The 25,149-nt window shown below is 46.5% G+C and overlaps 1 protein-coding gene across 1 annotated transcript in view; it reads left to right on the forward strand.

The window, feature by feature from the left end:
• Positions 1-25,149, forward strand: part of LOC135272882 (metalloprotease TIKI1-like) — an 83,558-nt gene that overhangs the window by 30,394 nt on the left and 28,015 nt on the right. The window lies entirely within an intron of this gene.

The following is a 25,149-nucleotide window of genomic DNA, read 5'->3' on the forward strand; positions in this document are numbered from 1 at the left end:
ACATGTGGCTGCCACACCTGGTTGTCACAGGGCATGGCCTGGTTTGAAAATGATACTGGCCATTGCTGTTTTAGGTGACAGCAGTCTCTTTGAGGTCACTATTGTCCCTCTTCAGGTTACCTCCTCAGTTCCTTTCCTACGCAGTTATGCTCCTCTTACCTATGGTTTAAAGATCCTACCCCAGGGCGTTGGAATTTAGGCTGATGTTTAAGAAGTTGGTTCTTCAATTCTCATAAGCGATACTTTATTAAAATGTCATTGTTGAGTTGTTTCCATGAAACTTGTTTAAAATACATTAGATACTTCTGGAGACCAATGGGAGTTTCGCATTATGAAATAATGTGTTCTTGTTTTGTAAGCATTCTCAGTGGGTGGCCTTGAGATTTTGCTCCTCAGAATTTGAGCTTACTGTTAATCCAAATAGCTCAGCCTTAGCAGATTTTGACATACTGAAGTAGGATCGTTATTTAAAAGGTGTAAGGACATGTAACAGCCTAAAAGTAATGTTCCTGAGTTGATAATTATATCTTTAGAGAACTTATCTTGCTAAAATTCTATAATATTAATAAGTACTCAGATGCTATTCTATATGCTACAGTATTTGTTTGGCACACTAAGATTTATAGATAAGGGATCATTAATTGTCTGCATTGATCTCCTGGGGAAGATTTTCTTTCGTTATCATGGAAACCCAAAGAGCCAATGTTATAACCTTTTCAATGTCTTCATTTAATATAATATTTTGAAAAAGAAAGGTGCTTTGATTTGAAGGCTTATTGATTTTGACCAAATGAGTTTGAAATTCGTATTTTAATCGGAGTCAAAGTCTTCTTTCATACTCCCAGTTGGGGAAAAAGTCTTGCAAGTAAAATATTAGCTCAAGCAACGTATCTTTGAAGGAAGTTGTGCAACACTGTCTCTTAAGATAATATATTTAAGAGATATTTTAGAGCACTATAATTATAGACTACAGTGTCATGTTGATTTTAAAACACATTCTTAGGGTTTACGTAGGTGTTTAAGATGTATAAACTAAATTTCTTATAAGACCTTGAAATTAAGCTAGCAAGATAGAGTTGTTTAAATTTAGGAGGAAAACATGACTTGTTCTTTTTTTTTTTTTTTTAATAAAGACAGAGTTTCACCATGTTGGTCAGGCTGGTCTTGAACTCCCAACCTCAGGTGATTCGCCCGCCTTGGCCTCCAAAGTGCTTGGATTACAGGTGTGAGCCACCACACTGGGCGATGACTTGTTCTTAAGAGTCTTTTTTTCATGTAACTTCTCTATGTTTCATTTCTAGAGAGAAACCATAAAATATTCATAACCTGAGTATACAGCTCAATAACTTTTTTTTTCTTTTGGAGACAAAATCTCACTCTGTTGCCCAGGCTGGAGTGTAGTGGCATGATCTCAGCTCACTGCAGCTTCCACCTCCCAGGTTCAAGCGATCCTCCTGTCTGGGATTACAGGCACCTGCCACCACGCCTGGCTAATTTTTGTATTTTTAGTAGAGGTGGGGTTTCACCATGTTGGGCAGGCTGGTCTTGAACTTCTGGCCTCAAGCGATCTTCCTGCCTCAGCCTCTGAAAGTGCTGGGATTACAGGCATGAGTCACCACACCTGGCCTCAGTGTGTCACTTTCGACTGTCACTTAACTTCTCTGAACTTTAGATTTGTCATATTTCAATCGGGGATATTAAAACTTGCCCTACCATCCTGTTGTCAGAGGCAAATAAGAACAGCAAATTGGAAAGCACTTCATAAACATTATAGATATAAGCAGAAGGGAGTGAACATATAGTACCTAATGTGAGTCAGTCCTCACTGATAATTTTACATTTAACTCTTGAACTTCTCAAGATGGGTGGTACCATTGATTTTGCATAGGGAAATTGTTTTTCTCCTTGGTTTTCCTTAGACAAATATTGTTTTATAAAGAAGTTAAAGGAAAAGAGGACAAAAGCATAAAACAGAAGAGTTAGTGGAGGTTGCAAGTAAGAGGCATATGGGCTGAATCCGGCTCACAGCCCTGTTTTATGTGATTAGCATGCTATTTTTTTTTTCCTTTTTAATGACTAAATTGACAATATTTAAAAATTGAGAAATATCATATGGAGAACAGCCTGGTTTCTCTTGAGCCATCAGAAGATCTGGAGTACTGGAGCCATAATCCCAAATAGCAGCAGTTGGCTGGACTGAGCACTGGCTGCTCCCTTTAGATGGGGCCAATGTTGTCTTTCCAGTTGGCCGCAGTCCCCACTCCTCCCTGTTGACTTTCACCTAGCCCTGTTGACTTCTTTTAACTCATCTGCCTGAACCCGGTAGGCCTCATGGCTCTTGGTTTGTGGGTTGTAGGTCCCTGAATCTAGTTGAAGTCTGGCAACAGGTTATGTCCTTGACACAGATGCCTGGATTTGATCTTGTCATCTCAGGGCAAACATCATCCTTGCCACTCAGTATTGAATCAACTTATGAATTCCTGTTCTCCTTCACCTAAAGTTCTTGCCTGCTTGGAACTGCCGGCTACATTGCTTTCCCTATGTGAAGGAAGCACATAGCTTGAACCTGGAGGCTCAGCGGAGTGGGCTTACCAGGGTGGTGTCTCACCTCCCCCTTGTCTGCCCAGGTAGGTTCCCCTAGGGAAATGGTCTTGCTAAATCCCATCTCCATGCTCACACATCACTAGACATCTATGGACAGGCTCTGGGCATGGGGCGTTGCAATGCCTGCTTTGCCCTGTCTAAACATAGGACTCCCCTACCAATGGATTGGATGTCATCGTGGGGTGGGGCAGGAATCTGGGAAATCTCCAGTCTCCTCAGCATTGGAATCTGTCCTCTGGGACCCAGTCACGCCTTGGCTTGGGCTCTTTTTTGTCACATGCTGAAGGAACATGAATGCAACCAACAGTTGTGGAGTTTCCCTCTGCTTTCCACATGCAAGGCCTGCATCTTTGGGCTTTCGACATCCTAAGAGACAGTTAGTTGGTTGTAAAAGTCCTTTTGCAAACCCCAAGGTTGATGCCGAGGAGTTCTTATTTGAATTGCTATTATGTAAAGCATCACTTCTTTGTTACTGTTTACTCTTGCCAATAGATGGCACTAACATATTTCATATTTGCCCTTTTGGCTGTCACTCTGTACTTTTCAGTAAGATGGTCACTGCCAGTTCTTGTTCTTCGGGACCCTAACAACTGACTTTCTCTGCTTAAAAGACTCTTTCCCTCCACCCCGCACCGTAAAACCTTCAATAGTGGTTTAGGCCCAGCAAACATACTTTGAGATTGTATGAAACTGCAATTCTTGAGCTGTAGTTTTGGGGTATTGGAGAAGATGGGGACTTTGCTTCTTTGGAGCAAGTTGTCTTTAGTTTGGTTGGTCACCTAATAGAAGAAACGAATGACTCCAGGATGATTCTCTGGAAAGGTCCGGGGCAGAGTGGACTGGTGGAGGCAGCCCCGCTCCCCAGGAGCTCTGTGGTCTGGCTGGGGAGGAAGGGCAAATTCCTAGAAGGATGCCACCTCTCTCAGCCTGTGGTTACTAAGGGCTAGGTGGATGCTGGAGGAGTGGGAGCTGGGGAGGTGCTAGCTGTCCTGAGGAAGACTCCTAGGGAGGAAGGGGTCAGATTCTTTGAGGAAGGGGTGGCCTGCCAGGCCTAAGGGAGAGGATCCCCAGGATACTATGTGGTGGCTTGTGTTGTACTTTGCAGTCTCTGCATATTCTCACATTAGTGCCTGGGGTCTTAAGAACAAACCCTGAGGCTAGGAGGTCTTTGTTCCTAGAGGCCAAGGGAAGAGTGTGGGGCATCAGCCAGCAGAGGCCACTGGGGATGGTTTCCCGCTGGAATAACCCAGGAGAGGCCCACCTGGAGGCAGAGGGTGGGTCGGCTTGGGGTCACAGCAAGAATTAGCGCAGGACAGGCCTAGGCTCTCAGACCTCCTGTTTCTAATCCAACTCTGCCTCTGAGTGTCATGCGGGATCCCTATTGACTTCAGTGGGGATGGCACTAGGTTCAAAAGGCTGAAGAAGAGACCCAGAGCCAGCAAATGAGACACAGTGTTTATTGAGAGGACTGACTTACAGGGTGATCCAATGGCAGTGGGCCGGACAGGAGAATCCAAATCGCTGGTAAAAAGCATGCAGTTGAGATTGCACCTTCACTTAGCACCTGCACCTACATGGCAACCCTCATTTAACTCAAAGCAAAGGGCCTCAGACCCTTGTGTGGCCCATGTTCCACGGGATGGGCCAGGGGATCAGACGTTTCTTATAGATAAGGAATGAATCTCTGGGTTGGCCTCTCCTGGATTCCTTAGCTTGGAACTCAGAACATATATTTTTCTCCTGAAGTTATTGCTGTCAGGTGCACCTGCATGCACTGAGCGCTGCCACCTGCCAGACTTAGAGGAGTAATTGGCTGAGGGGTTCTGGCTTCCCCAGTATAAATTCCAATAAAAGCAGGAGGTCTCATTTTTTAAAAAAAATTGACCATGATGCTCATTGATGACTTTTCCACATTTTCCATGATCGATCTGGAAGACACCTGAGGATAGAGATCATGACATTCTATTTTTTCCTTGATAGGTTTGGTTTAAAATAGAGGCCTAGGAAAAATATGTAAACTCTCTGAAAGGGAATTCTTCCTAAAATATGGGCAGATTGATTCATGCAATGTCCTTAATCATGACCGTGGCCAGGCAGCTGGGTAGTGTGCAGGCCCACACTGTCCCCTCTGCCTGAAGCCCTTCCCTGTGCTGTCCCTCTGGCCAGGGGTTGAGTCAGCTCTCTCATTACTTCCCTGGTGAAGATTTCAAGTGCAGACTTGAAACTTGCAGGCTTTTTAGGGTCCCATGGAAGCCTCCACTGGGCCCCTGATCACTGCCTTCCAGCAGGTGCAGGCCCCTTCAGGCTGGGCCCTGCCCTCTTGGTCCTTGTATCCCTAGCTCCTGGTGTCGCACTGTCATGAGCGAGGTGCTTGTGAATGGTTGTTGGACAATGAATTGGCAGCTGCTGAATGTGTCAGCCAGGTAGGATGTGGGATAGTCAGATTTCAACATGCAGAGCTTAGACAGACTAGTGGGAGACCAGTGAAGTTGTAGGTACCTGGGCTGAAACACAGCACAATGTGAATGTGCACTGATGACTTAAAAAACTTGAATACAGCCTTTCTAAGAGCTGTGTAGCCATAGACTGACATCTTGAGATTCACATGAAGTCTCATGTGGGAGCAATTTGCTTTTATCCCACTCTTTTGCTTTTTTACGCTTTTTCCCAACATTGCTATGTATTATTTCCTGTTCTTAAACATGGCTGGGCTGAAGTGCTGCAGTTACTGTAGGGACCCCCGGAGCCTGACACACCTATTCTTTGAATAAGCCCTGTCTCTGCTTTCTCACAGGTGGCAATACAGATGTTATAGGTGGACAGTGTCATCATAAACTGGAAGTCTGGGTGGGTTCTTAGCTCCCTCAGGAGTGTCTTCTGCAGCATTTTTTCACATTGGATATCCCTTTAGTTTCTGATTTTTTTGACCAGAAGTAGAAAATCAAATCAACTTTGTACCTGAATGGCTGGCTGTGAAGCTCATGAACTTCCAGGCGCAGACTTTAGCTCTGTTTCCATCTGGGGACAGGCCTGCTCAAGACTTGAGTTGTCTTTCTTTTTATGGCCAATTTTTATTTGGGACACATTTCTTAAGCACTCAGCATAGGTGAGGCACTCTGTTTCTAATTCTGGAGATTCAAAGACAAAGCAAGTGTTGATCCTGCCTTCCCCTGGCTCTGGGCTGCCCCTCTAAAGTCCAAAGCATGCTTCAAAAAAAGAATCGGTATTTTTGTACCCATTTTTGTACAGGTTCCTGGCTGCCACACATGCTGCTGGGGCCCTGACCATGCCTAGGCTGTGTCTGACCCTGCCCAGCTGCTTTTGGGGTCCTAAGAAGGCACTTCAAGGGAAGTGCAGCCTAGTTTCTGCCTCATATCCCTGCCTCCTGACCTGGTGGACTAGGCTGGCAGTAGAGAGCTCCTTTGAAACCTTAGCAGCCACCTCTTCCTTGACACCTGCTTGGTGGATCAGCCCACGGACACCTCTAGACTTTAGGAATAACTCCCAGCATGTCTCCATGGTAAAAAGTATGCAGTTGATATAGCACCTCCGCTGAGCCCCTGATCGCTGCCTTCTAGCAGGCGCAGGCTCCTTCAGGCCTGGAGTCCACCTTCTAGGTAGGGGTAGTTGAGGCAGAGTCTACCCCACTAGAAGGAGAGGAAGAAGGTCAAGGAGACAGGTGGGACGGGGGCCAAGTTGTTATCTGGGATCCTCCCAGAAGCTGGTTAAGGTCTTGGTGTCAAGGTGCTCCATGGCCCAGAGACAGAGGAAGTGGGGGCTGCCCTGGACCCTAAAGTGGTTGCTGGTGGAGTAGCATCATGGCATGCCACAGGCATTAGGGCCCTTATTCTCTGTATTCTTTTTCTCTGTTCCTCCTGACACTTTTTGTGCTGACCTCCCTCCCTGAACTCTTCCACAGGCTCTTCCCTTTGCATTCACCATCATTTAGAGCTTGGGGAGCTTCAGCAGAGCTGCAGAATCATAAAATGAGGAATCCTAACAGGAGAGACCTCATTAGCTTCTCAACGCTCAGGTGAGAACTGCAGCTCACACTGAGCCTCTGCTCTTGAGGGTGCTTTGGGCAGGTGAGGTTGTTTATTGCTGAGCAGAATACAGGCAGGTGGGTTGCCGCTGCCTGACTTCCTGGGAAAGGACAGCTCTGGGATGCTCTGTGCTACCTGGGACTTCAGTGCTGTCTGAAGAGGCTGCCGATGGTTGCTGACACAACCCAGGCCCAGAAGTGATTTTGAAATGCTGTAGGGCAGGGGTCCCCAACCCCCAGGTCACAGACAGGTACTGAAGCTTCATCTGTATTTACAGCTGCTCCCCAGCCATTCCCTGTCACTGCATTACTGCCTGAGCTCCTCCTCCTGTCAGGTCAGTGGCACCATTAGATTCTCATAGGAACGTGAAGCCTGTTGTGAACTGTGCATGTGAGATCTGGATTGCATGCTTCTTATGAAAATCTGATGCCTGATTTCTCACTGTGCTCCATCACCCCCAGAAGGGACTGTCTAGTTGTAGGAAAACAAGCTCAGGGCTCTCACGGATTCTACGTTATGGTGAGTTGTAGAAGTATTTTATTATATATTACAATGCAATAATAATGGAAATGAAGTGCACAATAAATGAAATGTGCTTGAATCATCCCCAAACCATCCCCCAACAACATCCCCCAACATGGTCTGTAGAAAAATTGTGTTCCACAAAACCTGTTCCTGGTGCCAAAAAGGTTGGGGACCGCTGCTGTAGGGTAACACCCTATTGGATGGCCCTGTAAATCTATTAATAGGCTGATGGAAAGTGTTTGCAGATGTCTGAGGCAACCTGTGACTGAATCCAAGCTTGAGGGCCCGATACCTGCCTGGGCACCCCCTGCCCCCACTGCTCCCACCTCCCTTTCTGGATCTAGAACTTTCAAGATCCTGTCAACCCCTCACATTCCCCTCCACCCTGGCTCTGCCTCTCGAACGTGGCCTACATTTGGCTTCTGCCTGTGGGTGATCTGGGGGTGACCCCTCACACCTTCTCCACCTCTCCAGCAACCCCTGACCCTGACTCTGCTCTTGCTGTGACAGTTCAGAAAGCAGGAGCCATTGCCTAGAAGACAGAGGGGAGAAACTGTGGAGCATGGAAGAGAGAAGGAAATAAGCAGAGAAAAGGAGGCTTAGGAAAGGGATTCTGACAGCATGAGACTGGAGTTTTCTTGTTTTTCTGGTCCTCTCCCTTGGAGATGAAGTAGAATCACTGTTAAGTACCTTCAGTGGACATGAGGGCTTGTATTAGCTTGCTGGGGCTGCCATAAACCAAGTACCACACACTGGGTGGCTTAAACAACAGAAAATGACTGCCTCACGATTCTAGAGGCTAGAACTCTGAGAACGTGGAGTCGGCAAGGCTGGTTTCTTCCAAGGCCTCTCTCCTTGACTTGCGCGTGGCTGTCTTCTCCCTGTGTCTTCATGTCCTCGTCCCTCTGTCTGACCTAATTTCCTCTTCTTATAAAGACACCAGTCATACCGGATTATGGCTGACCCTTTTAACTTAAAGGCTCTATCTCCAAATAGTCATTTTCAGAGGTACAGCAGGGACAGGGGAGGTTTAGAAGTTTGACATATGAATTTAAGATTACACAGTTCAGCCCATAACATAGACCCAGGGTAAAGCTGCAAAGTTTGAGCATGGAAGGAGATTTTGATATCATTTCAAAGCTGTCTGATTTTAGGTGTCCAGTCAAAGTGAAATCTTGTGTAGAAGGTTTTTCACCTTGATGTGTGTGTGGTGGGGAGGAGAGCATCCAGCTGTGCCAAGTTCTTGGCAGGTGCTTGCATTGTGGCTAATTGTCTTAGCAAAGATCACTTGAGCCCAGAAGTTCGAGACCAGCCTGGACACCATAGTGAGACCTCCATCTCTCCAAAAAATAAACAAGACCGAGTCATGAGCCAGAGAGGCCATTTGGACTGCCAGTTTCCTACCTGTGATGTGGAATATTTAGGCTAAGCCAGTGGTTCTCAACGTGTGTCCCTGGACCGGCAGCATCAGCATCACCTGGGACTTGTTAGTAATGCAAAATTTGGGACCTTCATCCTAGACCTCCTGAACTGGAAACTCCAGGGGTGGGGCCAGCCATCTTTGGTCTAACCAGCCCTCCGGGTGATTCCGATGCACACGTAAGTTGGAGAACGACCAGGTTCTATTCTTGGTCTCTGCTCTGTTCCTGTTCTTGTATTGCCACTGTGTGTTACCTCAAGTTGCAGGGCTCAGAAGACCCTCTTTTCTCCACAACTCAGAGCGTCCACTGTCCATACCACCAATGAGAAGTTGCTCATTTGCTGCCGTGCAGTGGCTGTTGAATTATCAGACTTGTGGTTATTTAATTCTTTCATTGATGATTAACTTTCCAGGTGTTTCTTTTGTCTCCTGGCCTGGCACATAAACTCCTAGAGTGCAAGGATCTTGATTTAACCTCCCGCCACACCTTTTCTTTTTTTTTGGTATGGGTCTAGTGTAGTGCCTCGCACATGTCGGTGTTTACTAATTGCTGGGTGCGATTGGAGGGAGGTAGTTTTCTGATAGCTCAATCCGGCCACACTGTATTAAAAGACCAAACCACAGCAGCTACTCTTTGCTGGCTGTTTCCATCCATCTTTACCCTGACTTTTTCTCTTCTATTAACCTTCCCAGACTCATTTCTTCCTGCCACCAGGGCAGAGATGCTGCTTACATAATAATGTTAGTGACATTTTCCTGGTGGGTAACTCCCAACCAATAAAAAAATGCAAGTTAAACACACCCCAAGGGCAGTAGTGGGTGTGTGGCTCACGGGCTGTGGGGGCGGATTCCTTCCTTGCCTTGTGAGGGGTAGTTTTTGAATCTGTGGTGCAGGTTTTTTTTTAAATTTTTTATTTCTGTAGAGACCGGGTCTTGCTATGTTGCCTGGCTGGCCTCAAACTCCTGGCCTCTAATGATCTTCCCACCTCCGCCTCCCAAAGCACGGGGATTCCAGGTGTGGACCACTGTGTGCAGCCAAATGGGAATCAACCACCCCATGGTTCCACTGGAGTTTGAACCCGGGTCCTTTGGTGTGTAAAGCAGACATGATAACCATTACACTATGGAACCATGTGAGATGCAGTTTCATAGCTTCTCTCCAAACCAGTCCTGAACTTCAGGGAGCCTCATATTGAACAGCCTGAAAATGAAGGCTGTCCCAAGGCCCTTGATCGCTGGAAGGAGAAGTGACAGACACCCCTGCAGCTGGGGTGGATTTTGGGCACAGCCTGTCCTCATGAACCCAGTTTTTCTCCTTTCCTCCTTCTCTGGGGCTGTCATGGTAGAAAAATTGCCCAAGAATGTGACTGATGGGGAAAAGGTATACACATTTTATTTTCTAAATGTTATCCAGATTAATGAACATACTAGAATTTGAGCTGGATTTTTGAAGGAAGGCTAGGATTTAGTCAGGTAGGAAAAACAGAGAGCTATTCTGAATGGGCCAAAAGTGCAGGCAAATCCTGGAAAATTCGTGCTGTGCTGGCCATAGGGTAGCAGGCTGGGCCGAGCATTTGTGTAGGGGTCCGGGAGATGATGTTGGAGGGAGCTAGAGTGTGAGGCTGGGAAGCCCCAGTGTGTTCATGGGTAGAAGGGCTATACAGAAGCTGTTTTTAGTGGGGAGAGAGAGGCTGGACATGGTGGCTCAAACCTTTAATCCTAGCACTTTGGGAGGCTGAGGCAGGAGGATTGCTTGAGGCCAGGAGTTCAAGACCAGCCTGGGCAGCACAGTAAGACCCCGTCTCTATAAAAAATAAAACATTAGCTGGGCATGGTAGTGAGTGCCTGTAGACCTAGCTACTCGGGAGGCTCAGGCAGGAAGATCACTTGAGCTCATGAGTTTGAGGCTACAATGAGCTTTGATTGTACCATTGCATTCTGGCCTGGGTGACGGAGCAAGACTCTGTCTCTAACAAAATAAAAAATAAAGTCGAGGGAGGGATAGCACACAGCAGTGCTGCAGGGCAAGGCATTTGGCCATTGAGTGTGGCTGGGTAGGCTGAGACGCTCATCTACAGTGGTGTTGGAGGTTGTCTCTTTGCTGGGAGCCTTGGCTGTGTTAACCTCAGGACCCTGGGCCGTCAGGAGGGAGACATCGGGAGTCTGGGAACCGAGACAGCTGGGGAGTGAGATATTTGACTTTTACTGAGTTGATTTGTGTGTGGACTTGATAGTGTCCTATCAAGTAGTTTCCCATGTAGTTCATTCTACAAGGGAAAACCTGACATGGATGCTGATCATGGATACTGGAGAAAATTAAGAAAAACACCAGAGACTCTGTAGAAGTGACACAGTTTATAACCATTTAGATGAACTGCCTGGGTCTCATGCTTAACTGGTCCCAGTCACAAGTTCGTACGCGGTTAAGGAATTAACTTAACTTTACTGTGCTTTTGATTTCGTTCTTCAAGTCATTCTTCCTAGTTTGTTGACATAGTCTCGAAGCTGGGTTGTCTTGTCACAACTTTATAAAATGCAAAGGAAACTTACCTACCAAGCAGTAAAAGTTAGAAGAATGGAGATCTCCTGAGACAGCCCGGAAGTGCTTGGTAGAGGCTGTACATTTACTAGGACTTGTAGATAGAGAAATTAGTATTCATCCTCGTTGTTACCCCAGCATTGCATGGGATTTGGGGGAAGGAAGTCTATCTGCCTGCTTGGGCTGCTGTAACAGAATACCACAGCCTGGGTGGCTTCAACAACAGAAACGTATGTCTCACAGTTCCGGAGGCTCCAAGTTCAAGATCAAGGCAAATCCTCTCTCCTCGGCTTCCAGACGGTGTCTTCTTGCTGTGACCTCACACGGTCTTTTTTCTGTGTGGGCATTGGGAGAGATAGCTCTGGTGTCTCTTCCTCTTTTTATAAGGTCACAGTCCTGTTGGGTCAGGGACCCGCCCTTATGACCTCATTCAACTTTAATTACCTTCTTAAAGGCCCTTTCTCCAAATGTGGTAGCACTAGGGGTTAGAGCTTCAACATGACTTTTGCGGGGGACACAGTTTAGTGCATAACAGGAGAAGATGGATGTGCTCATTCAGCCCTCGGAAGTCAGGGCGGGAGCCGAACTGATTGAAAAGGAGAAGAAATGGTCAGGAGATGTGACTAAAGCAAACAGAAGGCTTGCTGGGTGTCCAGGAGGCAGTGCGAGGAAAAGAGAGGGAAGGCCCAGTTAGCCGTGTGCATCCTTCCAGGCTCTGTGTGCTCTCCGGGTATTCAGGAACCGTCATCGTTGACAACATGGCACTTCTTCAGGTTAAAACGTCACTGAAGATCAGTTTGTCTCCTCCTTATACTTGAGTCCTTTTGCTGAGAACTCAGGTCCAAGTTTTGAGAAGCACTTCCCCCTACCTCTGCCAAAAAGCAGACCTAGACATCCAAAGAAGTGTGTGGAAGCTTTAGCTCCCATCTGGCAGCCTCCATTAACGTGACACAGAGGAGCAGGACTTTCACCACCATCTTGCTTTGAGGGGCCACTCTAGACTCTTCCAAGGGAATAGTTCCTTTTCAGGTAAGGGAGGAGGTATTTGAAAGGGTGGCTGTGAAGGTAGAAAAGGAGCTTGAGAAGGACATCCCCACTGCCTGGAGAGCTAAGTGAGGTGGGGAGGCAAGGACCAGACACCCTCAAGGTGTCTTAAAAAATTATCTGGGTGAATGGTCTGAGGGCAAGGAAGACCCTTCCCCTACTGCTTCCAAACTGTACTTCAAGGGACCGAATGGCTTTCAAAAGTGAACTAAGAAAAAAGGAAGACACAACAACCCCACGCTCCAGAAGGTGAGGCCTGTGCTTGAACAGATGCGAAGCCCTTTGTTCCAGTACGGGGAGGATGGTGGGGTAGTGCGGGCCACTCTGAGCCGAGTAATGGGCGGTGCCTTTAATATGCAGAGCAGGCCTTTGATCTGAAGGGGATGAAAGTGCTGGAAAGAGGAGAGGCTTGCTGGGGGGCCTTTGTCTTTGACAAAAAAGGCATCTGCCGGACTCGAACCCCCTCACTCACCCCCTCAGCCCCTGGGCTAACGCAACAATGCCCCAACTGGGACCTGGGTCTCCCCACAGCTGAAGAAGTCTCAGGAAAGAGAAAGAGGCCTGCTGCAAATGTGGACAGGAGCTTAATCGATTCTTTCCACAGCCCAGAAAGAAAGGGAGAGAGAAGGGCTGAGGGGAGGCGAGGGGAGAGTGGAAAGGGGGACATGGGGGGTGGGGGAAAGGAAGGGTGGAATTTGAACCTTGAAGTAAACTGTCTGGTAATAAGACTGTGAAGTATTCTCCCGTGAGCACAACTTTCAGAAGGCAGTGCAGGTGGGGTGAGTGTGCCATTGGAGGGAGGGAGAAGGGCATTCAGCTGATGATAAGCCATGATTATGGTTAGACTGATAATCAGTTTTTAAAAAAGAGAGTATCATGTAAGGCAAGCACTAATGTGAAAATAGCAATCTGTGTATCTTACTGTGTTTTCCAAAAGGAAAATTAAGTCCCTTTAGGTTTTGCACCACAGGAAACGCCACACAAGGATGTTTTATCTTAGTTGTAATGTTTTCGACAGTTCTTTTCTTGTGGTCTCTTATCTCTTGCCCTTCTTGAAATCTAAACAAATGCAAATTAAAAGAGATTTGAAATGAGACAATCGATATAGAGATAAGCATTTTCTGCTTGTGGACAATTTTTGAGCCCATTCTGTGGCGTAGATGTACTCTCTGAATGTTAAGCTGATGATTCAGCCGGTGCCATATCATCGAGTCAGGTGTCCACTCAGGTGTAACTGGCATGGATGGCTTGGTTAGGGAAAGGCATGTGGAATCATGTCCTATATAGTGCTGTCCCTTCAGAGGCTGTGGTTTGGGTAGGGGTTGGGAGAGGAAGGGCACAGTGATTTGACACCTTTGGTGCACCAAGTAGGAGAGAAAGTTCTATAATCAGAGGATGGTTTTGTGGAGCTTTTCCCCAGAGGTGGAAGTTGACCTGATAATATGATCTCTGGGCAAGGGGCATTAATTAACGGGACAGGAAGGGTGAGTTTGAGGCTGTCGGTGCATCTTACCCTGTGGGGCTGTCTTAATCAGGACAGGGCATTCAGGAGACCCTGTCACCTCTCCTCTTAGAGGTACATGGGTCTGGGCAGTCAGGCAGGTCTTGCCCGAGGAGAAGTTGGCTTCAGAGGCCCAGGAAGCATGAAGGCCAGGCTTGCTGCCCGTTGCCCTGTTCTGCTGTGCAGCCTCTCAGTGGAAAGAATATGAACTTTGGAGACTGTGGATCTGGATTTGAATCCTGGCTCCCCCATTTCCTAGTATTGTGACCTTGAGTGAGATATTGAAGCTTTCTGAGTCTGTTATATTTGTGAAAGGGGTATGATGAAACAAACATTGTCAATTTGTAGTGAAGAATAAACAGAGAACCTTTGTAAAGTGTCCAGTACATAATGTTTCAGTAAGTTTGCTGTTGCTTTTGCTCTGACCACCCTAAGTAGTTGGGCTTACTTGTATCTAGTCTATATAGTTGTCCCTCAGTACCCATAAGGGATTGGTTCCAGGACCCACTCAGATACCAAAATTCAAGCATGCTCAAGTTCCTGCTAGAAAATGGCAAGTTGTATTTGCATACAACCTACACACAGCCTCCCAAATACTTTGTCGTCTCTACGTTACTTACAATAATAACACAATGAAAATGCAATGTAAATAGCTGTCGTACTGTATTTTTGTTTTTAAAAGTTGTATTATTTTTATTTTTTCAAATATAAGTAATGTATATTTATATATAATGTATGAAAATAAGTAAATAGATAAATAAATAAATACATACGTATTTTTTGAGACAGAATCTTGCTCTGTTGCCCAGATTGGAGTGCAGTTCTCAGCTCGCTGCAACCTCCGCCTCCCAAGTTCAAGTGATTCTCCTTCGTCAGCTTCCCGAGTAGCTGGGATTAAAGATGTGGGCCATCACACCTGACTAATTTTTGTATTTTTAGTAGACATGGGGTTTCACCATTTTGGCTGGTCTTGAACTCCTGACCTCAGGTGATCCACCCATCTTGGCCTCCCAAAGTGCTCAGATTACAGGTGTGAGCCACTGGTCCTGCCTTTTCCAAATATCTTTGGTTCATTGTTGGCTGAATCTGTGGATGCAGAACCCTTGGATACAAAGGTCCAACTGTATGCCTTTATATCCTGTCCCTGCTGACATGTTTTTACATCTTCAGTTTGGCTGGCCTAGTCCCATTTCTGTATTCCTAGGCATTCTTTTGCAAACTTTCAGGAGAGCCTGGGACAGGTTTGGGGTGGAATTCTGTTTCCGCATCCAGTAATGTGCCACCTTTTTGCCTTTCCTCCAGATTTGCATCTTGGAATGATTGGTTAGAAATCAATTGGTTTCAAAACCAATCTTGCCTGCCATTGGTTCAGAATCCTGGTTTAAGCCAATTAGCATACATCATTTTTCTGGCTACTCTTATTGGTCTGGATGTGAGCTTCTGTCTTAAATTGGCTCAGTTAGATGGAAAGTGGTTGAAGAGGGGTTTTCTTTTGCCCTGGCTAGGCTTGCATTTTCCAGTCATAAGGGCAGTTCAAGAATGAAGAAGTTACATAGCCCAGGGAGTCCTGATCTTATGATGCACCTCTGCTTTCGGGCTTGCTGCTGTGTGACAGTATGTTTCCTTATGGTTTAAACTATTGTAAATCTCTGTTCATCCTGATACCGCTGTCTCCATAACTGCTCCATATAAACTCCCATTTCTTACCTTAAATCACTATTTTCTTTGCATTTTTTACCAAACGTGTACCCCCAACAGCATGTTGTCTGGTCTTGTTTTTGAATTGTTCTGTAAGTGGAACCATATTTATATATATTCTCCTGTGTTTTGCCAGTTTCCTCAACATTGCATGATATTCATCCATGCTAGGGTATGGGCACTATTTATTTTCACTGTTGTAGGGTATCTCATGGATGCAAATACCACAGTTTACCAGTTCTCTTGTAGACAGATGTTTGGGCATTTTCCAGCATTTTGCTGTTTCAAATTATTTTGCCATAAACATTTACTACCTCCTCAGCAGTCTTAGACACGTTAGACTGAGAGGTGGGATCACTGCTTTTGTGGTAGGACTGGCTTCTTCACATTCTTCAAGAGAGCACACCCAACTGGGTCTCAGACCTGCAGGACCAGAACTGGGCTCCTCCCCTATTTGTGTGGTGCCCTAGCTCCTTCCTGGTGGGGCTGTGGTGAGGCAAAAAGCTGGTTCTGGTACCCCTGTATTGGGTTCCTAGGGCTGCAGCAATAAAGTACCACAAACTGGATGGCTTAAAACAGTAGAATTTTTTTTCTGCAGTTCTGGAGGCTGGAAATCTTATACTGACATGTTGGCCAGGAAGTGCTCTCTCTGAAGGACCTAGAGGAAAATTCCCCCTTCTGGCTTCTGGTGGTTGACACCAATCCTTGGTGTTTCTTGGCTTGTGGGAGCCTTACTCCAGTCCCTGCCTAATATGGTTTTGCTGTGTCCCCACCCAAATCTTGTATTGGACTGTAGTTTCTATAATCCCCATGTGTTGTGGGAGGGACCAGGTGGGAGGTAATTGAATCATGGGGGCGGTTACCTCCATGCTGTTCTCCCAATACTGAGTGAGTTCTCATAAGATATGATAGTTTTATAAGGGGCTTTTCCCCCTCTTGCTCACCATTTCTCCTTCCTGCCACCATGTGATGAAGGACATGTTTGCTTCTTCTGCCATGGTTGTAAATTTCCTGAGGCCTCCCCAGCCCTGCAAAACTGTGAGTCAATTAAACCTTCCTCCTTTATAAATCACCCAGTCTTGAGTATGTTTTTACTAACAGCATGTGAACGGACTAACACACTGCCTCTGGTGTCACATGGCATTCTCCCTGGGTGTCTCTGCATGGTCTTCTCCCTGTGGGTGACTGTCTTTCTGTGTCTAAATTTTTCTTTTTTACAAGGACACAGTCACATTGGATCAGAATCCACTCTAATGATCTGAATTATATCTGCAAGACCTTGTTTCCAAATAAGGTCACATTCATAGGTTCTGGGGGTTAGGATGAACTTACCTTTTGTGTGGAGGGATGACATTTAATCCCCACAACACCCTCTTTTGCCCTTTCTAGTGGTTCCACAGCTGGTTAAGGAGATGATTTTCAGATTGACCTGTCTTCCCTATCCTACAGTGAACTTTACCCTCCTGTGCTAATGTAAACTTCTCCTACTGGGAGATCTATCCTTCTTTTTCCTTATTTCCTTCTGGGCTTGCCGTTGGCCCAGGAGGCTCTGGCTTCCATTTCATTCACTCAGGGAGCTTTCATTCTGCACAGTGGAGATGAAGGTCTCATCACTGGGCCTTTGGCTGCTTCTACATTGGGCTTATTAGTCATCTTTGCAGTTGTCACATTCCTGCTGCCCTCTGGGGAGAGCCTGGTGGCTCTTCCAAGGACAAGATGCAACACCCTCCTCCACCCTGCCAACAGCCTGGGAGGACATATTGGCCCTGCTTCTGATAGCCAATCTAGCAACTCCTACCACCCCATGGTCATTCTGGCAACCCTTCTCCCCCAACCCCATGGTCATTCTGGCCACCTCTCTTCCCACCCCATGGTTATTCTGGCAACCCTCCCCCATCCCATGGTCATGCTGGCATCCCTCCCCCAATGCCATAGTCATTCTGGCAACCCTTTACCACCCTGTAATCATTCTGGCAATCCCTCCTCACCCCGTGGTCATTCTGGCAACCCCTCCCCCCAGCCCATGGTCATTTTGGCCACCCTCCCTCAACCCTGTGGTCATTCTGGCAACCCTCCCCTACTGGACGGTCATTCTGGCAACCCTCCCCCACCCCTTGGTCATGCTGGCAATCCTCCCTAACTCCATGGTCATTCTGACAACCCTCCCCCACTGCATGGTCATGCTGGCTGTGCTTATTCTTGGACCTCTGGTGGCTACTCCTGTCCTTGCTGTGTTGGTCTGTCCTGGGACGGCAGACTTGGTTGCTGCCACACTAAGAGAGCCTGCTGCAGCGCCTGTGTCTACCTGTGCCACCACCCCTGTTGTTGTCCTTTGCCGGGCTTCATAGGTTTATGACTGTAGAAGAGTGTGTGCTGGCGCAGCTATACTGACCCTTCCATGAATAGAGTTTGTGTGCGGTGGTTACGTTGGTGTCCCTCCCCCCAGCATAACCAGAGGAGATGACTCAGACATCTCAGGGACCACGTGGAGTCTCCTGATGCCAACCTAATCTTGACCCCCTTCTCCATGGAGCTCCATGGCCTGTGCTAAGGGGAGGAGAATCAAGCAAGGCCGAGAGGGCAGGATGGAGACCAGAGGGCTCTACTCCCGTTGCTTCTTGAGATGGAGCAAATTAAGGACTTACAAGTGTAATTACACTTGAGATCATCTAATCCCATCTTCCGTTTGTTGTAAGAATCCCATTTATGGTCATTTCAATCTTGACTGAACAGCCCCAGTGCCAGGGGAGCACCATTACAGTTCCCCAGGGAACCTCCTTGTACGTGTGTATATTACACACTTGTGCTGGTGTTTCTATGGGGGAGAGATTCCTAGAAGTAGGACATGCACATTTCCCATTTTGACAGCTACTGCTAGCAAATTAAAATTTGCATGTGTGAAAACACAGTGTACTGATATATGTAAATGAGTACATGGCAGTCATGGACAGAGAACTCAAAAAGAAAGGACTTTCTAATAGTTAAAATGTCTTACATTTTACAGGTGAGTGACTTGAGATGGATGGTTGTTTAAAAAGAAGAGCTTGGACAGTCAGGATGCTATAGAGGGGATTAAACACTGGGTATGAGATTAGAACAGCTGACAGCTAAGGCCTTAGATTCAGCCTTCTGGTACACTCTGAAAAAGCACTGGGACCCTCTCCAAGGTGACATCACCCACCGGTGGCTCATTTGTTTCTAGGCCCCTTCCACATGCAATGTCTGTTTCAGGTGAGCCTCAGAGAACACCTGTGTATCACCCGGAGCCCATCTCCTCGAGTGTTTGCAGAGACTGAGACTGGGCTGTGCTTGTCCTCTGCCATAGACACAGGCATCCATTGTATCCCTAGTTAGTGGTCTGGATTCCGCTAGGACCCTCTGCTGGTGTCCTCAAATAATAAAAGAGTTTTTCTCAATAAATAAGGCCTTTCTGTGTATCTGAAGTGGATACCGTTGCAGGTAGCAAGAATGGCGAGTAGCAAGCTTGAAACATAGCTACTGTTTCTTATAGTCTAGGACAGCAATCTTTATAGACTGCCAGGGAAGTAGCGTAGTTAGTGTGAAGGTCTTGGAGGTCTCTGGCTTCTTCCTTTAATGGCCTGTCCACATCCAGCAGGCTATTCACGGCCTGTGACTGGTCAGGCCAGCAGCATGATGTTAGGTAGTGGAGGAAGGGGCTGGTGGAAGCCATGGCCACTGTTAACCACTTGGATACGGTTCTGCACATCAATCACTTCTGTTTTGCTAAATAGGATAATGTTACTCTCAAACACTCTCCTCCCTTGGGTCATTGTCGCCAAAGGCCCCCTCCATGGGGGGTTGAGCATGCCTGCTGCTTGGCCATCAGGAGCCAGGTAATACAGTAACATAGATTCACCGTTCATGGTGCCACCTGGTTTTTGATGGGGGGAGGGGCAAACTATAGTTCTGGGGCAAGGGAGTGACTGGGATAGCTCATTTCTCTCTGGGGCCTCCACCTTGACCCCAAGCTCCTACTGTTTGCATTTATCCTCTACTGCTCTCTGTGACTGGTTGCTGTTACACACCCATCGGTTCTTGCCCCCTTTCCAACCCAAGAGCTACTCTGTCAGGGTAGGGCCACTACCATCTTCTTCCCCAAGTGTAGCTTAACCTCCCAGAGGACTGGCTGAGTCTGTGGGGGTGGAGGAGGGGGTGAGGAATGCCATCATTATTATTGTGATTATTATTATAATTGTAACTCTGTCCTGCTAACAGATTTGATCTTGAGTACTTTGCTGTCCCTCTCCTGGATGCTCAGAGTTCTGATATTCCACCATGCTTCCTTTTGTTCCTTTTTCCCCCAGAGGATCTTGCTTTTTCCCCAGGTACTGTTAAAAGATTGACAGTGAGTGACAAGGACCTATGTGAAGGCATTTGCTACCTGGCAATTTTTTGTTCAAGAGAACCCACTGGAGGTACATCACTGTGAGTAGCTTGGCAAGATGGTAGCCATATGGGAGACGTTAGAGAGGAATTCTCCTTGGAACATTCCACAAACTGGATTTGGAAACTTAAAATGTAGATTTCTTTTGAAATAATGTTTTAAAGAGTGATTTCTAGGCTAGTCCACAGAAAGGCTTATGTTTCCATGGAAAAACCGTAGAAAACAGTGTAACTGGCAGAAGCATGCTGGCCCATTCTGCCAGCACCCTAACAGCCCACATCCCTCCTGGTGAGAGTATGAGTCAGGCTCTAAAAGCTGTGGTGCAGGGAATTGGCATTCAGGTACCTGTTGGTGACTTGAGCCAGCAGTTGATTGCAGTGCAGCAAGACCGGCACCTCTCTAAGACATTTTATATTTGCAAGAGTTGGACATGTCAGGTGTTCATTTCTTTAGGTTCTTGAGGCTCTGACTCTGACAAGTCCTGTCTGTGGTTCCCAGCCTTGCCTGAGTATCGCAGTCACCTGGGGGTGGAGATTCATGAGGGCATAGCTGTGATTCAGAAGATGCCCATCTGGTGTACAAGCTGGTGTACAAAAGAGCTGGTGTACAAGCTTGGCTTGGTTTATATACAGCAATTACTCAGCAATTACTGATGAAAAGCTGGATGCACAATGTGGGCTGGTGTCTAAGATGAAGGGAAATAAGCAAGCCTATGGGTGGGTAGAGAATGCCAAGGTTTGTATCAACAGTGAAGTGATGGAGAATGACTTGCAATCTATGGTTTGGGAAATACTGCCTTAGAAGGTCTCAGGGAAAATCAGAACATCTGAGTGTCTGGAAGAGGAGGTTGGTCTGAGATCTGAGAGAAATGAACCCTGAAGCCTTACAGGATTGTCTGAACTATTGAGCTGTAGAATTCTGCTTGAGTTTCTCCTTGCAGTCAGCCAGAGGCAGCCTAAGCCCAGAGCAGAGGTCTCAGGACAGCTTTGGGTTGCGACAGTGGGGGATACATTTGGGGGTCTGCACCAAGGGTCTTCTGCACCTGAACTGTGTTTTCACTCAAAAGACTGCAGGGAATCTTGATTTTGTCCCTTTTTGCAGTCAGAAATTTTCCTTCTCCATTTCTGTGATTTGCCTCAGTCATTGATGTTATCTTATAGATAGGATATCTCAGGCTGCATTTCCTTCAAAAACAGTGAAGAATACATACTCACCAGACTTTGGCTTTTTATTTTCTGCTTGTTTTGTCTTACATTATAATATATACTTTCAGGACCAGGCGCAGTGGCTTACACCTGTAATCCCAGCACTTTGGGAGGCTGAGGGGGGTGGATCACTTGAGGCCAGGAGTTCAAGACCAGCCTGGCCAATATGGTGAAACCCCTTCTGTACAGAATTACAAAAATTAGCCAGGAGTGGTGGCAGGTGCATGTAATCCCAGCTATTCTGGTGGCTGAGGCATGAGAATCACTTGAATCCAGGAGGTCGAGGTTGCAGGGAGCTGAGACCGTGCCATTGTGCTCCAGCCTAGGCAACAGAGCAAGACTCCATCTCTCTCTCTCTCTCTCTCTTTCTACACACATATATATACACACACATACACACACACACACACACATACACACACACACATATATGTGTGTGTATATATATATATATATTTGTTCATGGAAAGGCTTTTACTGACTAAAGCCTTTGATTGACTTTTATTGGCCAAAGGAGAAATACAAAAGTGGAGGAGATTATCTATCTATCTATCTATCTATCTATCATTTTTATGTGGAGAGCATCCATGGAAAGAGATACAATGTGTTGGCAGCAGTGGTTGCTTTAAGGAAGACTGATTGGGGAACAGGAATTGGAAGGGGATCTATTTCTTTACACTGTTTAACATTTTTACCATATGCATACTATTAGAAAAAAACTAGCGCTGAGATTGACATGTGTTATGGGTTGAATTATGTCTTTGTCCCCAAATTCTTACATTGTAGTCCCAACCCCAAGTATCTCAGATTGTGACTATATTTGGAAACAGGGTTTTTGCAGGTGAGGAAGTTAGGATGAGGTCATTAGGGTGGGCTCTACTCAAAAATGACCTTATAAAAAAATGAAATTTGGACACAGAGATAGATACACAGGAAGAATGTGATGTGTGGATTGGAATTATGTAGCCACAAGCCAAGGAACCACCAGAAGCTAGGAGAGAGGCCTGGAATAGATCCTTCCCAACTTCTTCAGAGGGAGCATGACCTCGCCAACACCTTGGTTTCACACTTCTAGCATCCAGAATGGCAGGGCAGTACAATTCTGTGGTTTAAGCTACTCAATTTGTGGTATTTTGTTACGGCAGCCCTAGGAGCCTAACACAACAAGTGTAAAACGTTAGTAGAAACTGTAAAGGAAGGATTTGAATGCAGAAAGGGAGGCACAGTGGGAGGCAGTGAGCCTTCCAGGACCCATCCAGGACCCTTGTGCCTGCTCCTTTGCCTGTCTCCCTCCCGGTCACTGTCCCCAGCTCCTGGCTGGGCATGCTGCTTATTGCACATGGCCTTTTTGGATCTCCCAGAACAACAGTCCTTGTGCCCCAGGTGTGTTCAGCCGATTCACGTGAGGTGACTTGATCAGTGACAATGCCCCAGACAGGATGGCCCTCCTGGAAGAGGCCCTGGGGTCAACTTAACTGGTGGAGTTTCTGAGCAATTCTGTTATCCACAAGCCATATCCTGAAACCCCACATTTGTCAGACTGGCTCAGACTTCTCCAAGCACAGCAAGGAGAGTAAATTATGTAAGGAAGACTGACAGTCATTAGTCTTATCAGAGAGCGGGCCTTCAGAGATGCCACAGTAGTTTCTGAGGATGCTGTATCTGAGCCTCAGTGGTTTGAATGGGAAGGAGTTTAGGGTTGTGAATTGCTTCTGTGGTGCCCACGGAGATTTCCCTTGGAGTACCATCCTGCCCCGGATTTGGCTCCTCACTGGAGAGGGAGTTATCTCCTCTAGCTTCACAGATGGCTACCCATGGCCTGACCAAAGGCTCACCCCAAGAAAGTCACCTTCAGCAGGTCCCTGCCCCTGCCCAGCTTCACTCCAGGGCAGCCCGAAGCATGGACTTCCAGGTCTGGGCAGCGCAGGTGATAAAGGACTGCCACCTGGAGTGGGAGAGCTGGATGGCAATGACCTGCCTCCCTGGTTTGTGGTGGTGATGTGTGATCAGGCACCTCGAGTCATCAGGGGAGTATTCTGGCTCCAAAGAAAACCTGTAAGGGCCCTTTGATCTCACTCAGAGACTTTTTCTTCAGGAATCTATCTTGGGTCTTTCTCCAAAGAGTCTGTTTCAGTGAGGGCTTTCCCCAGTTTAAACATAAACAGTGCTCCAGAGACTTCCCCACATCACAGCTAAGCCAGAGAAGGAGGGGTTTGGAGTGGGCTGCCTCATCTATGATCCTGGGCCAAGCTGTCCTTGAGGCTTATCATGGAGCCTTCCTCTGATTTCCATTGACTGTGTCTCTTTGGACATATAGTGATCACTGTGTTTGGTGCTTGACATCTGCTGGTGAGCACAGCAGCCAAGGAAATCCAGCCCCTTCTACCTCATCGCTTAGCTAGTCTCTCCAGGAACTATACCTCTTGATCTCTTAGGTCAACGGCTTATCTTGTGCTAGGTTTTAATCTGTGAGAAGTTTAAGGCCTTTCAGAAGTAGTTGGGGTATAAATAAGCACAAAAGAAAGTCATGCTTCCCCTGGGTTGTTACTCGGATCATTGGCAGCAGCTCTAAAAGGAAAGGCATGTGGTGATTACAGGAAATCGTGCTAGAGATTTAAAAAGTACATTTCTGTGGCTTTTAGCAACAAAAGAAAGATTTAGCACCAACTCTGATGCACAGTTCACTGTTCAAACTTCCTTAAAAGAAGAGTGTTTATGGTATGGCCTCCTCATCACAGTGCTAGGTGACACGGGGTGACCTCCCTCCCCTCCACGCAAAATAGAAAGCAATGATCCTGGGATGATCAAGGGTTTTTGATTTGCTTGTGCATGGGCTGTCCTGGCATGCCTGAAATCAGAGTTTAATTTTGGGCCTCTGCCTTTTGTCCTTTTCCCAGAAGCTTCTATGATACATCAGACCTCCTTTCCACTCTTCATTTCAAGATTTTTCTTGAAAAATGCCCCCTTTTTCAGGTAAAAAAAAAAAGCTCCATTAAAGGCAAGGATCTTGCCTTGTTCATGAGTGCACCTTCAGTGCTTGGAAGAGTAGGCATATAATAACTACTCATTGACTGAATTAATGAATAGAAGAAGGGATGAATGAACGAACTTTAGGATCATTTAGCACTGTGACTCGCCTTGATTCTGTCCTTGATTAGTTGACACAGAATGAACTCTCATGATACCTTTCATCATCCCTTATGCCCTTCCATTCTTGATGTTCAGTCTGTCAACCACTCAGTTTCCAGAATCCTAGAGTAACTCAGGATCACGGTTGGCATTTTACTACCCTTCTTCTCACCCCCTCATCTCCTCCAACTTTGCTGTTCCCAGGCCTTCTGGTCCTTGAGGACCAGGGGACCAGAAACCTGTCACTGATGAGCAGCATTAGCCAGGTCACTGTCCTAATGTCCATCTTCTACCAGGGATTGTGGGTAATTCTCAGTAGGGAAGTATCTGATATCTTAAATCATTATAATGCACTAAACTCTCCAGTAGTCATTTTATTTTATTTTATTTTATTTATTTTTTGAGATGGAGTCTTGCTCTATTGCCCAGGCTGGAGTGCAGTAGCACAATCTCAGTTCACTGAAACCTCCGCCTCCCGGGTTCAAGCGATTCTCCTGCCTCAGCCTCCCACGTATCTGGGATTACAGATGCCCACCACCATGCCTGACTCATTTTTGTATTTTTAGTACAGAAAGTGTTTCACCATGTTGGCCAGGCTGGTCTTGAACTCCTAACCTCAAGGGATTCACCCTCATTGGCTTCCCAAAGTGCTGGGATTACAGGTGTCAACCACTGTGCCCGGCCTAAAGTTCTTATTTAATCTGTGATGTGGCTCATACACAAGTCTGCCCCAGTTTGCAGAATGACATGTCTGTTACAATGGGTGACTCAATCTTTTCCAAGTACCAACAAAACCTTAAGAAAGACTTTTCAAAATTAATGGACACTCTCGGAGGAAGATATTTAAGCACCTGGTAACCTGGGCTTGTGCTGAATGCTTTTAAGAGAATAGCAAAGCTCATCGGCAGGTATTTGTAAGCCAATCAGACTGTGATAATTTGGCTTGGATGAGTTAGATGGAGACAGAATATGTGGGACTTTGGCCTGGGGCTGAGCATACCTGACAGGTGTTTCATAATGCTCCTCTCTCTCCCCT

This window comes from Aotus nancymaae, unplaced genomic scaffold (assembly GCF_030222135.1).
Source record: "Aotus nancymaae isolate 86718 unplaced genomic scaffold, 86718_ANA_hifiasm-v0.15.2.pri h1tg000141l, whole genome shotgun sequence".
Lineage (NCBI taxonomy): Eukaryota > Metazoa > Chordata > Mammalia > Primates > Aotidae > Aotus > Aotus nancymaae.